The sequence below is a fragment of the Xenopus laevis genome, chromosome 9_10L (assembly GCF_017654675.1).
Source record: "Xenopus laevis strain J_2021 chromosome 9_10L, Xenopus_laevis_v10.1, whole genome shotgun sequence".
Taxonomy (NCBI): Eukaryota; Metazoa; Chordata; class Amphibia; order Anura; family Pipidae; genus Xenopus; species Xenopus laevis.
This window is the reverse complement of record NC_054387.1, coordinates 20,464,457-20,484,637: the sequence shown is the minus strand read 5'-3', so window position 1 is coordinate 20,484,637 and position 20,181 is coordinate 20,464,457. Positions and strand designations below refer to the sequence as shown.

At 38.2% G+C, this 20,181-nt stretch overlaps 1 long non-coding RNA gene across 3 annotated transcripts in view; it reads right to left on the bottom strand.

Moving 5' to 3' along the window:
- LOC121398163 overlaps positions 1 to 20,181 on the bottom strand; it is a 100,959-nt gene that overhangs the window by 23,703 nt on the left and 57,075 nt on the right. The window contains exon 3 of one of the 3 annotated variants that reach the window (XR_005964141.1): positions 3,990 to 4,058. The exons of 1 other annotated variant lie outside the window; for it this stretch is intronic. This is a non-coding gene — a long non-coding RNA (uncharacterized LOC121398163). Of the gene's footprint in view, positions 1 to 3,989; positions 4,059 to 6,519; positions 7,525 to 20,181 lie in introns of those variants that run through there. One more of the 3 variants, XR_005964142.1, reaches the window with a different exon arrangement.

Genomic DNA, 20,181 nt, shown 5'->3' with positions numbered 1-20,181 from the left:
AGAATGGGTGACCTTGTGTCAGCTGGAAAGACCTACTGGTAAATAAAGCATTAGAGAGCTTATTACAGTAAATGATCCATGTATATATAGTTATATCACCCCTTAAGCGCCTCTTCTCCAGCGTGAACATCCCCAATTTGGCCAGTCTTTCTTCATCGCTAAGATTTTCCATACCTTTTACCAGCTTAGTTGCCTTTCTCTGTATCCTCTGTAATTTAATAATGTCCTGTTTGAGCCCTGGAAACCAAAACTGTACGGCATATTCTAGATGGGGCCTTACCAGTGCTTTATACAGAGGAAGAATGACCCCTTCCTGTCGTGAATCAATGCCCCTTTTAAAACAGCTCAAGACCTTATTTGCCCTTGATGCTGCTGACTGTCATTGCTTGCAACAGCCAAGTTTATTATGTACAAGTACTCTAAGGTCCTTTTCCATTATAGATTTGCCTAGTGCAGTCCCATTAAGGGTATAAGTGGCTTGGATATTTTTACATCCCAAGTGCATGACTTTTATGACTTTACATTTATCAACATTGAATCTCATTTGAAACTTAGTTGCCCAGATTGCCAGTTTGTCAAGATCCTGTTGCAAGGATATCACATCCTGGATGGAATTAATTGGGCTGGATAGTTTAGTGTCATCTGCAAACACTGATACATTACTTACAATACCCTCCCCTAAGTCATTAATGAACAAGTTAAATAATAGTGGTCCCAATACCAAGCCCCGAGGGACCCCACTAAGAACCTTACTCCAAGTAGAGAATGAACCATTAACAACCACCTGTAGCCAGTTTCCTATCCATGTGCAAACGACTTCATTAAACCCAACAGACCTTAGTTTAGAAAGCAGTCATTTGTGGGGCACTGTATCAAACACTAAAATAGATCATACCTATTGCTCCCCCACTATCCAGCAACTTACATCCTCATAATAAAAAGCAATCAAATTTGTCTGACATGACCTATCCTTCATAAAGCCCTGCTGATAACTGTTCATTATGCCATTCACTAGGATGAGATTGTAATCCCTTATTAAACATTGGAATGACATCAGCTTTTCTCCAATCCATAGGTACCATACCAGATGAAAGCAAATCTGAACTGAACCACGCTCTCTTAGAACCCAGGGTGTATGCCATCTGGTCCTGGCACCTTTTGTACATTAATTTTTATTAAAGCTTTATGGATCATATCGTGAGTCAGCCACTGACTAAATTTAGCTGAGCCATAAGTGCAGCTATTAAGTGAGAAAAAAAGAACTGATTTACCACATTTGCCGTTTCTGTATCTGTTACAACCATACTGGTACCATTATTTAAAGGAGCAACACTCTCAACTGCATCTTTTTGCTATTAATATACTATAAAAAACTTCTTGGGGTTAGTCTTAGCCTCAGCCACAATGCGCTCCTCATTTCCTTTCTTTGCCTTTCAGATTGCTGTTTTACAACATTTATTATAGTGCTTATATTCATTAAATGCAGCTTCTGTCCCAACAGACTTGTAATTTGTAAACATTTTTATTTAATTGGCATGCAGCCAATTTAATTTTCTAATTTGGACCCTTAATCACACTTAAACAAGAAAAAACAGCTAGCTTTAAACAAATGTAACACGATTTTGGACTATCCAAGCCAATGTGATTAACATCCAGCTAGTATACTAGAGATACTAGAGCATGGATTACACTTAAGGCAGGGCCTTCGCAAAAGGCAAGTATTGAAGGGGCAGTGTAGTGCAATGACAACTCCGACAGGCTACTGTGCTTTAAGCAATAAAGAAATGGGCGCCAGGAGGTTCTTGCAAATTAAACAGAACAAAATAACTTTATTTGTCAGAGACAAATGATCCACAGGTTACTTACTTCAGTAAAGAGGCATTTGCAGAATATATAGGTAAACAGCTCAGAAAGTACATCAGAGGTGGTTGCAGGTGCATTTCCTGAGGATGTAGTCAAGGCAGTACAATGTCCCTCTAGGCAGAAATACCTCACACGTGGTCTGGATCTCACCCAGTTGAGTGGTCAGGGAGGAGAACCTAAAGCATGACACCCTATCCACTGTGGTCCTTTCAATGTAGTCAAATTTTACAGCCTGGGAAGCCACTCCCTGCTACACCTCCTTGATGGAGCACAAAGCTGCTATTTATATCTTCCCTCACTGTCTTACTCTCCTAGAGAGTCTATAACAATTATATTCCTTCCGCTCACTAGCCTTTCATGGGGTCCCTGCTCCCCTACTTCCACACTAGAGGTTCAGGTCCCTCTAGGGCAAACTGGGCCTTTGTGTACCCAGGCTCCCTGGAAACATCCATATGGGTCAGACACCACAAGCCGAAGAGGAAGAGCCACCCATTCTCACTCACTATATCAAAGTGTGACAGGATGTGGCCAATAACTGGGATATTTAAATTACAGCTAGCTACATGGACATGCTCTGACAAGGTTTGGAAGCCCATGAAGGTTTAGGCAAGCTGGGGAGAGGGGGTAATGCTTCAATGGGGGAATGTAATATATGTTTGCTGATGTTTGAGGCTTTTTCAACTTGGCAGCATGTGGAGGAGAATCAGCTCAGTTATTGCCTTATCCAGATAGCTGACCAAGTTATTGAGGCAACAGAAACAGGGATATGGTCCAGCTTTCTGCAGGAACAGGTACCATTGGTGCAGAACTTTTTGGGAAGTCTTGTATCAGTACATTTACACAACGTTTTATGGTATCTGTGAAAATATCGGACCAAGTATCCTCATCGAGACACTGCCTTAGGTCCTTCTCCCAGTTTTGTACAAACTTCAGCATTTTAATTGGGGTTATGTGTTTCAGGTTATCATATACTGTAGATAAGATAGTGCTCCCTTGGTAGTGGTCAGCTGAAGACATAACCTCTCAAAAGTTGTTGGAAGGGATTTCCTCTGAACTTAAACTTTATAACGTTTATTATTTGTTGGTAGCGCAACCATTCCTTGGGCGGCTTTATTGATGTCTTGTTATTGTGAAAGCAATTTGTTTGTCCGTGTGAACGAGTGAATTGTAGTTAGGTGGATTTTTTCCCACCAGGAGAAAGCTCTGGACATCTTACCAGGGGGTCCTCATTATTAAGTAATAGAGTGGTAAATGGCATTTTTATGCTGACTTTTTCTGCAAAAAACACGTTTATGTCAATGAAAACTTCTCAGTGAATCCATGGCTTGCAAAATGTAGGACTTGCTTAAGCTGGCTGCATGAATCAGGATAACATCAGGATAACTACCCAGTCCTAATTTGGCAACTCATGCACTAGGACCTCAGGCCAATAACTGAGTTAAAACAAGGGCCTGTGCAGAACCATTGCAGAGAGGACAGAATTAACAAGCTGATGTATTCTTCATCTAGCAGGCTTTTTAAACCTCAGGTAGATATTAGTAAGACAGACCCTGAGTTTGACACAGTACTTGGTCCAATAAGCTACTGACTATGTCTACAGGGGCATAGTCAGCAGGTAAAATTATACCACTTTAAGAAACACTTGCTTTATCCAATGTAGCTCAAGGCAGAGCCAATTTCTTTGGTTCATATATTACTGCTAGAGGAAATGAGCATTTACCACACTTAAACTACTGCCTTTGTCATCTTTTTTGGTGGTCCCTTTTTCGAATAAATCTTTCAGTAATTGAAATCTCCCATGATTAATAATTGATCTATTTGCATAACATTTTCCATGAGCAATAGGAAATATTTTGACTTGCTTCAGTGAAACGTGGTGGATTATAAATACCAGATCCCTGCAATCAATTTTATAGCCCTATTAGCGTCATGTACAACTCAGCTCAGAAGTTCTCTATGAAAACTTTATAACTCCTACGTCATTATTTTTATTCCTGTGCCTTTCATGTTTATTGTTTTTATTACAGTTGTCTATTTTATTTTAGTATTGCTAATAGAGTTAAATACTTAAATTTTGAAAAAAAAATACTTTTAGCATTTGCATGGGTACTTTGTTCAATTCTTACCTGAAAGATGTTAGTATGTTTTCCCCATGTCTATGTGGTTTCCTCTGGATTCTCTTGTTTCTTTAAACGCTACAAAAAAGATACAGGAAGTTTAAATGACTCCTGATGACACTCTCCTTAGAGTGTCTTGTGACTTATGAATTTGGATGTCGATGGGATGCTGAGAGTTGCATTACAACAACAATAGCTTATATATATTAGTAAAATCCTTTGTACATTTACATCCACCCAAGGGGGCCCTCTGATGCTAAAAGCCTGGAGACAATTTTAAACATGTCCTGCACGCTATTTCTTCTTTTTAATATTGATACCAACTACCTTTTAGCACTAGAACTAACAGACTAATGTGTTTTTGTGTTTTTCCTTCTTCTGTGGTTACTGCTAATAAAAGGCAGCTGAGAGGGCTTTTTTTGTTTTAAATCCGGACAATATAGTGGTGTTAATCTGTGACTGTGTTAGGACATGCTTTATTCAAACACAATGCCGCAATGAAAATTATTTAACTTTCCCACATAAACAATAATTCTGCTTATGACCAAAAGGCATCAAGTGCCAGAAACATGGCAACTCTGTTCCTTCAAATAGAGCATGCATTTAATGCTGCAGTGTAGGATAAGTAGGCAGAAAGAGCAAAAGTGCTCTCTGATCTCGCAATGGTGCAACTTTATTTTGCCTTTATAATCTACATGATACAGGGAGGCCCATCTATCAACATTAGTGGGTTTTAGAGGTTTTTGAAGCCACACATAAACCCATTTTCTCTAAAATCACCATGCCATGTAATTAATTAAAATATCTGAATATAAAAAGAACGAACTAAAAAAAAATCAGTATGATGCACTGAAAAAATAAGAAAACCTATTTTTGGTCAATTACTAGCGGTTAAAAAAATCTGAAAACCTTTAATAGTCTAAATGGCTACAAAAGGTCCAATATGATTAGGACAGCTCCCATTGACTTCTATGGGACCTGACTGCTTTTAAAAAAGCAGAAAAAATAAATAACAAATCTTAAATTTAGAGAAAAAAATAAAAATAAGACTTGGCAAAAACTTATATTTATTTGGTCTCTCTCTGTACAGTCTATGAGCAAATAAGCATCCACCTAAATATCAGTATAAGTGGGATTCAGATGGATCTTCTCCTCTCCACTTAATTAAGCCCTCTGAGGTGGATATGAAGTAGCCCACAGTTTTGGAACTAGTTGTCTAGAATCAAAAAGATCACCTGTTTATTTGGATAAAATATAATTTCCAACATAAAGGAAAAATAAAGCTTGGTGTTTTGGGCTTCTGTACCAGTCCAATGTCACCACAGCTCTTTAGCAATTAAAATCTTTGCATATGAATATGCCTCCAGTAGCTTCCTATCCTCTTTTCTTGCTTATGTTAAGGACACCTGTCACCCTAAAATAGTTTCCCACACTCTGGTTGGAGGAACAATAGTTTTTTTTTGGTTCCCCCCAAACACCTTTGGTGGGGGAATCTATTTTAGGGTAAAAGGTGCCCTTTAAGGTTTATCACTAGGCATACAGCTTAGCAAATTGCTAGTTGGTTATTGGTGATAACATGAGGTATCCTGTTTGTGATAACTATGGGTGACTTTTTGTTTTTAGGAAGTTCTCTTGCTACAGACAGTGGAGGGCTTGTTGTCATTTTCACCACTCCCAAGCAGTGTCAGGCTGGGTCCTCTATGTCCTTCCAGAGCACCTAATATAATCATCATCATTTATTTATATAGCGCCGACAAGTTACGCAGTGCTTTATATCCAGGGACCACTCTCACAGCAATTAGTTGTAGATGTAAATGTTACAGCTGTTACATGATTGCAGTGTGATAATAAGAAAGGGCTAGAAGGAACTGTCCTTGGCTGGGGCCACGTGAACCTGTACCCCACAGGAAAACCACTGGCAGGTCAGTCAGAGCCTGTCCCCAGGTATATATAATTCTTCTACCTATTATTACAGAGGCAATTGTTCTTCCTGCACTAAATCACTATTCCTCTGCTTCGGTTTCCTTGTCAAATGCATATCAACATCCCTCAATAGAAAATGTATATGGCAGGTGTGTGTACATAATAGGATGCTGTACAGTTTATAATGTATGTAGTGTTCTGCACATTTTTATGTTATGCATAAATAATGTGCATTGTTTTATAATACACAATGAAATGTGAATTTACAGTAAATGAACAAATAACTAAATGCATATTTGACCACTGTTTTCTGAAAAAAAAAGCTCAGCCCTTCATGATGTCTGTGTCAACTATAGGTTAAGAATAATAATTTTATGGGTATTTTATCATGGGAATATCACTTTTTTTGCAGTAATATTGGATCTTAAATATTCTTAGCAATAAATTAAGAGCCTGCTATAATGCTTTGTCAACTTTCTGAATGGGGTTTTAATTCATACACAGTGACCCTCTAACACCCACACAGAAAATACTTGATCTTAGATTCTGATAATTTTGAGTTGTCCATAGCCAGCTATTACATGTGTTCTCTATTCAACTTACAAGATTCCCAGGATTTTGGGTGGGAAATAGGAATGGTTTTGGAAAGAGAAGCACACCCGCAGCCAACAACCCTTCAGTCCAAAGCTGTTCAAAGAAAGGCAGAACGAAGCATACCAAAGGTTTGAGGTGAGCTACACAATTAAGATTTATTCCCACATTAAGCCATCAATTTTTATCAAATTTTTGATTTGTACAAAGGAAATCTTTCTTGTGTCCGCAGGCCAGAATTGAACAGTTATGTGTTCTATTTATAATGTATTTTTTTAACGTAAGGTTGAGCCAAATATTTAAATAGCAGAGATAAATCTCCTGTTACAGTCGAAAACGTTGTATTGTCTTTTTCACAATAAGATTTATTGCTCAAGGAATTTGTCAGGTACAGTATCAACATTTAACCAATATCTGTAGTCAACAAACTACAGTATTGCCTGTGATCATGGAGAAAGGCTAAATGCTCCTTTGTACTGAAACATACCAATCTCACCAACTTATGAATAAACCTCCTGTTCAACTTGGTCTGTTCCTCTTCCTTAAACCATTGGTGATATTTCTCAATCCAGTGGTGATTCTTGTTTCTATGCTTCTGTAAAGCTTTTGATGTGGAGTTGGATAAAGCTTGGCAGGCTGAGGACACGCAATGATTGGAAACCTTAGTTTCTTTACTCCTAACACAGCTCGACATATAAAAGTTGGCATTTTGCTAGGTGCATATCATATCACAGAGTAGTAAAAAGAGAACTATGCGTTGGTGTGTGTATAAAAAACATATAAATGACCAACCCTATTTCACCAGTTACTATGATCAACATTCTTTAAATATACAGGTATGGGACTGGTTTTGCTTCTAATAAGGATGCATTTTATCTTTAGTTGGGATCAAGTAGAAGGTACTGCTTTATCATTACAAAGAAAAGGGAAATCCTTTTTAAAATATGGGTAAAATGGGGTCCATTGGAGACGGCCTTCGCATAATTGGGTGCTTTCTGAATAGCGGGCTTCTGAATAACGCATCCCATACCTGTAATACATTAAAAACAGAATTTTTTGAGGCATTCCGAAAATACACACACATACATAAAAACATTCCTGGAGGAAAGTAACAATTTGTGGTTACCAATTAATGCAACTGATGCATGAGACTTAAAAATATCAAACGGAAAATGTTTAATGTAGGTGTGCACCTTTGCTTTAAAAATCACTTTTGAGTAAATGAGTAAAGGAGTAATGTGCAACCATCAGTCCCATTATATTGCTGTTAAGTGTTCCAGTCTCAACAATTGATTTAATGCCTCCATGAAGTTCTGTAAGTTATGTTTAGGGCATTAATGAGTTAATGGATTGGTATACACGTACCCTCCCCGCAGAGTTATTCCGCAGAGGAGACAGAAGAGATGGTGTGGCCAGAAATCACATAGGTTCACATAGGGAGATTTTACAAAAAATAAAAAAAAGATGAAACAAATCTTAAACAAAAGTCTTAATAGCCTAGAAAAATATGCTCTAATATATATATATTTTTTTAAAAATCTATGATTAGTTTGTAAATATTCTCTTCTATCTGAAAATTATCAGATGCAGGTATGGGATCATTTTTCCAGAAACCTGTTATCCAGAAAGCTCCAAATTGCAGAAAGGCCTTCTCCTGTTTTATTCAAATAATCCAAATTTTTTAAAATGATTTTCTCTGTAATAATAAAACAGTACCTTGTACTTGATCCAAACTAAGATATAATGAATCCATATTGAAAGCAAAACCAGCCTAATTGGTGCTATTTAATGTTTAAATGATTTTCTAGTAGACCTAAGGTATGAAGATCTAAATTATGGAAAGATCTGTTATATGGAAAACCCCAGGTCCTGAGCATTCTGGATAGCAGATCCTATACCTGTTATTAAAAAATGGACCTGGTTTAAAAAAAAAATGATAGATTGTTGATAGATGTTTCCTTGCATTGCTGGGTCCTTAGATTTGATTCAAGCAAGGATTTTCTATGTTCAGCCCATGTCTCCATAACCCTAAAAAACATTAAGGGAGAACCAAACCATTGCTAATAAAAACCCCTACCCTACATAGACCCCCTCCCTGCTCCCCCCCAGCTTAGGTGGTACCTTTGTTAAATGCCCCTAACTCTTTACTTACCCCTCGTGCAAATTCCGGGCATCGAAGTTCACAGGCGCCATCTTCTTCTCTTCGGTAATCTTCGGGTCTTCTTGACTTTCGGCACATGTGCAGTTGTTGCAAAATAGAAGATTGATCCAACTGCGTATGCGCCGTTGTATTCCTGAAGATTACCGAAAAGAAGAAGATGGTGTCTGTGAACTCTGATGCCAGAGTAAAGAGTTTTTAAATTTTAATTTAATATAGATACCACCTAGGCTGGGGGGGAGCAGGAAGGGGGTCTATGTAGGGTAGGGGGATAGGGGTTTTTATTAGCAAGGGTTTGGTTCTTCTTTAAGGCAGGTTAATTGTCTCCTGATAAAACAGACTCTAGTATAGCAAGAATGTAAGCTACATTGAAGCAGAGACTGATGTGACTGATGTATAATGTCCGTGTTGCAGAATTTGTTGGCCATATATAAATAATGAATTCATTTAAAATGTAATCATTTTTATTTGTAAAAACCCCTAGCAAACCTATTCTTTGTTTCTTCCCAGTCTAATACTAATTTGAAGGTGAAAGAAAAATGCTCTATGGAAAACTCTAAAAACTTCAGAGTGCACTATGCGAAAGGAATCCTATGTTAAATGATGCTGTCTGTGATTTCTCAGAACAAAAAAATAATATCTTGCAGATTTTTGGATGGCTGTGTTTGAAAAATGATACAATACATGGAAAAATCAATCAAAGGCACTTCATGGAGTTTCCACAACTGAGACATATATCTATGGGATATCAAGAGGATGAGTTTCTGAAAATTCAGACAATGTTTAATTTAAAAAAGACTTTTAAAGAGCTACTTTGCCTAAAAATTAAATTGTAGAGTAATATACGCTCATTTCTTAAATGTGGAAATGTGTATTCTTTTCAAGCAGCTTTCTAGCTAGCCTTGATCACTTGCCTTTTTTATATTTATTTTGATATTTTGTGCCCCCGAGGAAGACTGATTATGGTCAAAACGTGTAGGGCTAAATATCCTGTAAAAAAAAAGTTTTTTTGACTTAATAAAATATTGATTTTTTTCATACAGAGTGTGCTTTCCACTTTTCTAATTTTGTACTAATTTTGACCTAGGGGCAACCTCTAAGTGAGGATATTGAGTGTGCGTCTGCTAACTATTTTCGATTTTGATCACTTGCAGTGTCTGACTGATTTGTCCAGGGGTCCCTACCCTAGTCGCAAGCTACAATTCCTCCCCCTCCCTCCCAAAATGTGTACCACACTCCTTTTGGAGAGTAAGTGCCCACAGTTCCCAGCAGGGAGATTAGGCCAGGCCCAGTCTGACCCTGACCACTTGTGTCTAAGAAATAGGAGAGATATTAACAAATGCAGTAGAACTTATTTGTTAAAGGAATTCAGTGAGCAATGCTACCACTTCTCTGTGCTATTTTTGTTTCTAGCTAGTTACTAAAGGGCACAGGTTACTGATATAACCACTGTTCTGCATGCCTGGTCATATCTGGCTTTGCCCCTTTATAATCCAAATTTTTTAAAATGATTTCCTTTTTCTCTGTAATAATAAAACAGTGCATTGCACTTGATCCAAAGATATAATTAATCCTTATTGGAAGCAAAACCAGCCTATTTGGTTTTTTAATGATTTTCTAGTAGACTTAAGGTATGAATATCCAAAATACGGAAAGATCCGTTATTTGTACAACCCCAGGTCCCGAGCATTCTGGAAAAAACAGGTCCCATACCTGTAATGATAACCAGGAATCCAAAATGGAAAAAGTAAAAAAAAGAACAATGTTTATTTTAAACTACAATTAAGTTAGGTTATGGCACCCAGGTGTAATTGAGTATTTATAGACCCCTTTATAGGGTAAAGGCTCAGTATGTTTTTCCCCAAATTTAAAAAATTATAGAAAGCAATAAAAAATCCCATGCCCCAAAGTCCTGGATCTGGAAGGAACTGTTGCCAGTGTTCCATTCCCCCATATGTCTCCAGTATGGGCTGGGCAGGAATTGTGTCACTTCTGAAGTGTTTCTCCTTGTTGACTTCTTCAGAGGCATCAGTGTGCACACTACTGCCACCCAACATGCCAAGCAATGCTCATTGTCTGCTGTTTCTAACCAAAGTCACGAATCTCTGAAAACAACACAGCACTGTTAATACTTTATACTATTAAAATAAAATTATAAAAACATTTTTTTAAAAAAAGGAAATGACACTTTAATGGAATCCTTATATTTCTGCATACAATATTGTGTTATGCTCGACGTCAACTACAAATAAATATTTAATATTTTTCCATATATATTCCATTTATATTTTACTTCTCAATGCTTTTCGTAGAATCATGCTTCACTGGAAATAATTATTATTTGCACGGGTTTTCTCAAAGATGTGATCAAAATGCTCTGAAAATGAGAAACAAGCCTTGAATCAATTTCATTAAATTATTCCTGAATACATGTTGGTGCTGGCAAATGTTTCCTAAAACTATCAACTCTTGCTATAAGCACATACACCAGGAAAGTTATTGAAATTCATAGAACAGGTATAGGATCCGTTATCCGGAAACCCGTCATCCAGAAATCTCGGAAAGCCTGTCTCCCATAGACTCCATTATGATCAAATAATCAAGATTTTTCAAATGGATTTCGTTTTTCTCTGTAATAATAAAGCAGTACCTTGTATTTGATCCAAACTAAGAGTAATTATTACTTGTTGGAAGTAAAACCAACTAATTGGGTTTATTAAATGTTTACATAATTTTCTAGTAGACCTAAGTTATGGAAATCTAAATTACAGAAAGATCCATTATCCGGAAAACCTTCGACTACGACTTTGAATCGAACGATTTGAACTAAAAATCGTTCGACTATTCGACCATTCGATAGTCGAAGTACCGTCTCTTTAAAAAAGATATTCGATATTCGAAGTCGAAGGATTTCAATTCGGCAGTCAAATATCGAGGGTTAATTAACCCTCGATATTCGACCTTAAGTAAATTTGCCCCTAGCAGTTATATATTGAGTGTATAGGTTAGAGGGAGATTTCTTAGACAACCTTGTCATTTAAATAAACGTCAACCTTTGCTGCCAATAACTTTGCAGATAGATAGGTAGTTTGTAGAGGATATTCCTACAACAGATAATTTTGGGGCGAAGAAGTTTGGTATAGCAGGAAACTTGCTAATGTTTAAGTAGATTATAGGTAATGTTTAGTTGGTTTAAAGATTATAACTGGTGTAGAGTAGCTCTATATACTTGTCTCTCCTCTGTGTTGTTCTGTGCAAGGAGGAGTCCATGAGCTGACAGGAAGTAAGTGCTACACAGGAAGTGCTGCTGAGAGAGGAGCAGCAGAGTGAAAGCAAGGTCCCAGATATTTCTCTGTGTGAAAAGTCAGTAGGGAGCCCAATAGCAGAAAAGCATGCTATTTTTAGGGCTCATTGTCAGGCTCTGAATAGCAAAATGTGCTCTTCTCAGGGCATGGAAAGCCAAAGGGAGTCCTTCTCAGTACATAAGTGGGAATCCCCCACCCCAGCAGCACAGGGATAAAACTATTGCAGATATTGGGCCAGATTCAGTTCAATAAGAAAATGTTTTCTCACTGAATTGAATCTTGCCCATTATGTAAAGTTGCTCCTGGCTGGCTGACAAGCTGTATGTATTATGGTTATTTAAAGGTACAATGTCCTGCAAATAAACCCATCAATCTTTGCTCTCTGTGTGTGATTGCGGATCAGGGAAGTTCCCAGGGAGGTGTGTTACAGCCCAGTCTGTACTGACCCTGGGTAGAGGCACATCAAATTGCACCTGCTTTCCCCTTAAGGGATGGACTACACAGGCATTTTCGTCACGATCCGGCACGCAGGCGTCAAGTCAGATGCAACGGAAATAAGGTAAGCTTTGTCGGAGGGTGAAACGCTGCAACTTTTGCCTATCTTACCTTATTTCCGTCTCATCCGACTTGATGCCTGCGTTTTTGCATAGCGTGTCGGATCGCGCTGAAAACGCCTGTGTAGTCCTACCTTGAGTGGAGACACAGGACTCCTATAGCACCACAAGGAAGAACATCAGTACTAGATATCAAGCAGAATAGCGCTATACTAAACACATGGTTTGGAATATCTAATAGACAGTTTTGTAGTACTTATGTAGCGTAGAATTTATTCGCCCATCACTACTGAGGCAAGCTCAGCCTGCCCTTCCTCCACTGGCTTCGCCGCCAGCGAATAAATTCGCGAAACGCCCGCGAAAATTCGCGGCAAAAATTCGCCGGCGTCAAAAAACATTTTTTTCTGAAAAAACGGACGCCGGCGTAAAAAACGGGCGCCGTTTCGCAAATTTTTCGCCGTTTCCCATTTTCCCATTTTTCGGCGAAGCGAATCGGCACAAATTCGCCCATCACTATAGCTGAGTTCAGCAGCTACTCATAGTTGAGTGGGGTTTCCCACTTCCTTGTTATGTTCAGTCTAGTCACTTTATAAATATAATGTTTTTTAAGATTGGCTTTAGGTGAGATAAAGTTAAGAACTGAAAACACTGGAGAAGAAGCGTTTTGATTTGGTGACTTCCTGTAGCATTACTAAGGTTTGTGTCCAGAAAGATTTTAGTGTGTAGCATTCCTATTTATGCGTGTATATTTGACCCTTCTGATCCATGGGGTTGGTAGTTCATACTGAGCAAGGGAAGTAATAAAGAGACTGTAGACCAGAGGTGAGGTGGTGGCCACAGCTTGTTTTACTTGAACACATACCATTAGCTTTCTCAATAAGCATTATAATTGACAACTGAAAATGATTTTGATCTGACTGGCCAGTCTCTGCTTAACTGAGCAGGCTGCCTTACTAAATGTAATAAAATAAGAACTGCCATTTACCAGGCCAGAATTTCCAAAACCAATTTTTCTTCTAAGCAAGCTGCGATAACCACCAACAACCGCAGTGAGGGTTTTTTTAAAAAAAAAAATACAAAAGATCACTAAATTTAGGGTGAGAGGGTGAGGCAAGCTCAGCCTGCCCTTCCTCCACTGGCTTGCCGAACAGCAAGGGGTAAACCCGCACTGTGACACTACATTTAAGCCCTCAGCTGCCACATCACCCTTGAACCACCAATAAAAACTCACCTGCGAGAGAGGTGAAAACAGGCTGGCAGCCAATAAGGGAGCCCTGTAATTCGATCACCACCCAGCTCCCACCAACCCCATGGGATCACAGGGTGTATTAACACTGATACGCAAATCTATGGGGCAGGTTATTATTTCATAATGTAATAGCTACAGTGAGACAGAAACGAGGAGTGCCATGATTTTACCCAGAATGCATGATTTCTCCATAATTCCACAATCATGTTATATGGTATATATAAGTGATGTATATATATAGTTTATGTGAATGTATGGAGGGGTAGGTATGTATGTGCGCTAGGTTTATTTGCAGGGGTTGAACTTCATGGGCTTTAGTTTTTTTTCAACCCAACTAAACTATGTAGCTATGTATAATTGTGGCCACACTCTTTTATTATTTAATAAAGGATATATTGGCTAATTTAGGCTGTTCACTTAAAACTGAGTTCCTATATTGGGCAGTAACCCAAAATGCTGCCGAGTATCAGTAATATAAAAGATGTTACATGGGAAATAAAATTAGCCAGATGGTTTGACAGACTCTTGAAAATTGAAATCTAAAACAACATCAGAACAGTCATGTTTCACAAATTCTAGGAAACTAAATATATTTTTATAAAATCGTGACTGGTGCACTTATTAATAGGTGAGAAGAGACAGCCTAACTATATAACAATATAAGAAATGGTAGAATTCTTTCTTTGCCTTACTATGCAATAACCTTTGAACTCATAGAGAACCTTACTTTAACTCAGCAAGAAAAGCCATACAAAACAAACATTTTCATAATTCATAGTGATCAGGAGAACTTCCCTTCAGAACTCCTTGTTTTGTTGCTGTTTTTTTAACAGTACCACAATGGCACAATTTCTGCAGTTAATGATGATTTAGACAAAAATACCCTTTATGTGGTATTATGGCTAGAACATGGGTTTCCTAGTGTAGACATGTTATTCTTGTGGGATTTTTGCTGCAAATCTGTGGTATCCAGCAGGAACAGTAAGTCTTTTCTCTTTTGAGACTTCTGTTTTGCAAAATGAATAGCTCAGTCCCAGTCTAGCTTGTTGGATGGAATATTCATAATGGGCATAATATTTTTTATTTCCTCTAGCGGAACTAGATACCACAAATATGCCACAGTGGGTTATTACAGCCTCAATAAAAAAAGTATCCCATTAAGTATTCTGTTAGCAGGCTTCCTTCGTAATTTCCCACCGATGCATAGGTTAGGGTATGGGCCCACTGGGTGATTAAACTCAGAAAGCAAATAACCCCAGATGAGATACTGGTGCCCTCCAGCAGAAAGCTGCAGGGGTGAAAATATACTACCTATTAAGAAAGATTTCTGGCCCAGAGATCTACCTTTCACTGCTTTGTGTGACAGGTCAGGAAACTTGTGATTAAATACTTTTAGGAACATTCACAAGCACTAACCAATAGCAAGCATCTGCAGTGTCACTCGGTTATGCATGCCCTAGCGATGCTGTCAACTTATTACTTGTAGTGGGCCAATTATATCTCATACAACATGTTAGAGAGCCGGATTAAATTAAAATTATAAATCATATAGGGAAGTCTGTGAGCAGACATTAACCCTTTCTCTCAGGCTGACTGTGCCTACCGGTCCTTACCTTGTCCAGTTAGTCCACCTGTCACGTTATCATTTCCCTGCAAAAAATAACCTAGCTGAGTAAGGAATAGCACGAAGATTAAAATGTATTAAAGGGTGAGAAGTCTAGGACAGTAATTTTTACTGGTTGATGCTATTGGTTGTTCTTTCGTTATTAGAAGTTACTAGACCCCAGTTTATCAGGGCTTTTTGCACCACAGAAAAATGATTTTAGGTACCCACCTAAACATTGGGAATAATACATTTTTTATTCCCACCAGTCACAGAGTATGACTCCCAAGTATCATATGATTTCACCTGTGAAACATTCATGCTACCAGATAGTCGGCATCCTCCTGTAGCATCTTATGCTTTATAATATATGCTCCAGGAAACTCTGGGACGGGGCACCGTTTAGGACCTGGGCAAAGGAGAGAAGGCAGAGCTCACTATGAATATTCAGAAGTGCAGAGATTTGTTTGATTTATACATTTTTCTATTGTATAGTGCTTTAGAATATGTTGCTGTTTTATGAAAACATCACAGTCTTGATGTGACTTTCTATTTACAGGAACCTGTTTTTTTCCATCAATGCAATCTTGCCTTTGGCTGTTAGAGTACAACCCATTCCCTTGACATATCTTCCTATACACACTATGCTACAATCACAGCCCTTTCATACACCATACATACAACAACAAACCTTATTACACCAATTATTTCACAATTAAGGGCCCTTCCCCTGGTACTTGCTTTACAATACACAGTGTACTTCCATGACTGTATCTTTCCATATGACACACACACATCTTTCCCTATTACCCACTAGTCCTTTCCCCTAACAACATTTTGCAATGCCTTCCCAAATTAGTATGTTTTATAAGATGGAAATGACTTTGGATAACAATATGTACAAGGAAAATAAGACAGAAGCTAGCACGAGGCATCCCAGTTTCCATCTTTCTGACGAGCGGAACAAACTCTGGCTGCTTAAAGCAGAGAATGAGACTGACCCACTTATTATTAATATATGTATTTGCACCTCCCGTCCAACTCCGCAGTACAAGCTGTGAACACAAACAATCTTACAACATGTTCTATCACTGGTGAGCGGAACAAAGCTTATTTAAATACCTGTTTGTGGCTTAAAGAAGAACAAACCTATTAAAGTAAAACAAACTGTTACTCCAAAATTATCAAAGACTAATAAATGATATTCATTCGTCACAAAATGGCAGATAAAAGATGCATGGTAAGAAGGGCCCTGATTATGTTAAACCAAAATGAGGAACTTGAATCGAATCGGATGTCTGAAAACCATTGATATCGAGTGAAACATAAGCAGACTGCCCGCTCATGCATCCTAGCAGTGAAACACTGATTACGCTTCGCACAGAAATGTGTAAGTCACAAACAATATATGATATAGAACCAGGGTGACTAAGTCGTCTGTGTGTTTGGAGTCAGTCCTGATAAGTATTATGCAAGAAGTGTTACAGTCATGTATTTCACTAAAGCTTTACATACATGTGTCAATTAATGTTCGGTTGGAGGGCAGTTCTGGCCAATACTTTTGTTTCATAAATTGTTGGTTCATTGATGAGACATATTTAAAATTGTAATCACTTCCTGCTGTTCCAATCATTTGTGCTGATGGCCTGCAGGGCAGTGTGTATCAGGCAGTGTTGCCACCAGGTTTCATGCCCCACCCTTCCAACATTCTCATTGGCCACGTAACTGACTAACAGTTAATTAAAAATACTTTGACAGGGCCCTGGACCCAATACAGCGTTGCCTTCTCCTCACTCCCCAATAGAGAAAGGATTCATCTCTTTCATTCTTTCTGTGTAGATCAGAGAGACCATACTTGTTTAGTCTTTGCAGTCCATGGCAGTGCATCTTAAAGGAGAAGGAAAGCTACCAAGGCAGTTTATTTCCAATAGATTAGCCACAACAGTGCAAGCTTTCTAGCCATTTTTATTCTTTAATAAAAAATATAAATAAATAAATGCTTTTCCATACCTGAGTAAACAGCTCTAGACGGTCTCAGTTTGTTTAGGATAGCAGCTGCCATAATTTGGTAAGACATCACTTCCTACCTGAGGGGAGGGGGAGAGGAGCAAACTGAGCATGCTCAAGCCCAAGCCCTAGAGGTTTAGGCTGAAAACAGGAAGTCTGATTCAGAAGCCCATGTGTACACAATAGAAAGAAAGAAATGTGGTGTTTCCTTTGAAAGAGGACTTTGAGGGCTTGCTAGTGTATTCATATTATAGACCTTTCTGATAAAGCTTACTTATTTTTCTAATTTCCTTCTCCTTTAATTAGGAGGCTTGCCCCACCTCTGTTCGAATTCAAATTTAGCTGAAGGGTCCCAAACCTTTTGTAGCCCGACAGCAATATTAAATGTCAAAGGTGTTGGAATGTCACGAATGTGACATTCCAACACCTTTGACATTTAATATTGCTGTCGGGCTACAAAAGGTAAAAACAAAAGTAAAACATTTTGGGGAGCAAGTAAGTTTGCACTAAAAAAACTACGCTCTGGATGGTTTTTGGCAAGTCCATTTAGTCTACCAGGTTTTGATTGGCTGTACCTGTGTATTCATACAGAATACAGACCTGCTTTGCCTATAAATGCTTCAAAGATGAGCACCTACTGTAAAACGTTTAGGAGAAATATCAAATGAGGTGGCAAGAACACATACATTGTTCATGAGTCACTGATTGTATATAAGTACTCTAGCTGCTAATTAAAGGGAAAACTAATCTTTGTGTGAAATCTGTGTGCAGGACCAGCCTGGCTCAGTTATACCACAAGGGAGTGAGTTTGCAGCTCAGCTCTGCATAAATCTTTTATTCATTTTATGTGGTGTCAGATGCCAGGGACAACAAGACTGAGCAGCAAGGCAAGCAGCAGGCAAGCAGCATGCAGGTGCATGGTGGTGGGGTCGTGAGCCTCAGCATTAATCGGTTTGCACTGAAATTAGGCAATCATTTTTACATCCGTTACATATTAAAAATGATTTATATTGCTACTAGTGTAAACTGGGTAACTGATAAAATCTGCAATGCTGATACAGAGTGGCAAGCATGAATAAGAATTTGTGTAGGGTTTTCTATTAAATGGGCATGGTTTGCCCCCAGCAACCATAATGTTTAGCATTACATCTGTACTAGACCAGCAGACACTTACTTTTGAATTGTTGCTGTAGTTTACTGTATTGGGTCGGTTTTAATAAAGAAAATAATTGTAACCAAATGTGACCTGAACTCCCAAGATTACCCATAAATTGTACATCGCTGGTTCAGGTCTTGCTTTCAAGCTGGAGCCAAACAGTGCACAATAGACCTCAGCAAAGCCTCTTAGGGTGCACACAGTGGCTAACCAAAGTAACTCCTGCTAATATACTATCTGAATTAGATCTGAATTAGATAATGGGTTGGTTTTATGCTATGATTTCATCTATAATATTTGCATTGGTGGCACAAATGCATATTTATCAACAGACATAATTTATATTTAATTAAAGGTAACAGTCAGGTCATCCAGCTGAAATCTGCTCAATTTTTCCAGTAATAAACAACAAATACATTTTGTACGTTCATTTGTGAGGCTGTTTTGTTTTCACAGATGGGATCAACATTTACGCTTTCGCAAACTACATTAAGAAATTCCTAGAGGGAAAAAATTAAATTAGGATATTAAAAAAAACGGAGGACTTTTTCTGAACTCCCATGTTTAGTGTATGCTAGAATCACTCATGCACTCATGGTGCTGTGGCTTTAACACAGCTACACAGTAACCTGAAGTAATGGCCCACACAGAAATAAGAGAAGGTGAGTGATATATGAGAGTCCTGTGCTCTGGGAAAGGAGTGAATTAAAGCCGGCATGAGGGAGGAGAAGAAGGATAAGAGGGAGAGGGAGGGAGGCGGTGGTATCTGGAGAGGACACTTGTTTGGCAAGATCAACGGAAAATAAAAAGTGCATAGAATAAAAAAAATCTCTTTAAGAGCAGTCAATGGGAACTTGCCAACAAAAACTAATTTGTATTACTGAGAAGAGTGAAACAGAACAAGACAGACAGCGAAGGGAATGGGGGGGGGGTAGAAAGGAGGCTATTGCTAGAGCATAGGTAACACTGAGCTTTTAAATTAACAGCATGCCATTAATTTCCATCTTCAGACTCTCATAGTATATATACATAGTCACATTACCATGAATTTTGCATTACAGTTAAACTTTTATTATATCCATAACAACAAAATATCAATGACAAAAACTAATATATAACTTTAGTGCACAAGTAACAAATGGAAGTGGGTCTTAAATGTTATATTTTACTTTGTTTTATTGAAAAGTTCCAGTGCAACTATTCATTAGCCTACTATGAAACGTTATATTTAAATACAGGAGGTCCAATCTTTGTTGATGTGCTGATGTCAATTGGAGTCATTTGATCTGACTATTCAACCCATCAGCCAAAAGGTTAGCTATTAAATGATTAGGTTTTCATGTTAAGCAGGAAATGCCCCTTCTGCCCAAGCATCAGCACACTAAACATTAGGAGTGGGGTCATTCATTTGAAATGTCATCATAAGGGGCCCATGCACCTGACAACTGATCACAAAATGAGGCAGACTGGCGAAACGTAAAATACTGCTCGAGTAAAGCCACCAATAATTTGTTACAGTATATGCCTTGCTCTACAGGTAATAAAACAAAAGGCACTGGGGGTAAAGTAATACAAAGTAACAATAGTCATGTATCCCTACCCTTTCTGCACAATTGCATTACATGTAATGGAAAAGGTAAAAGTTGCAGATGGAA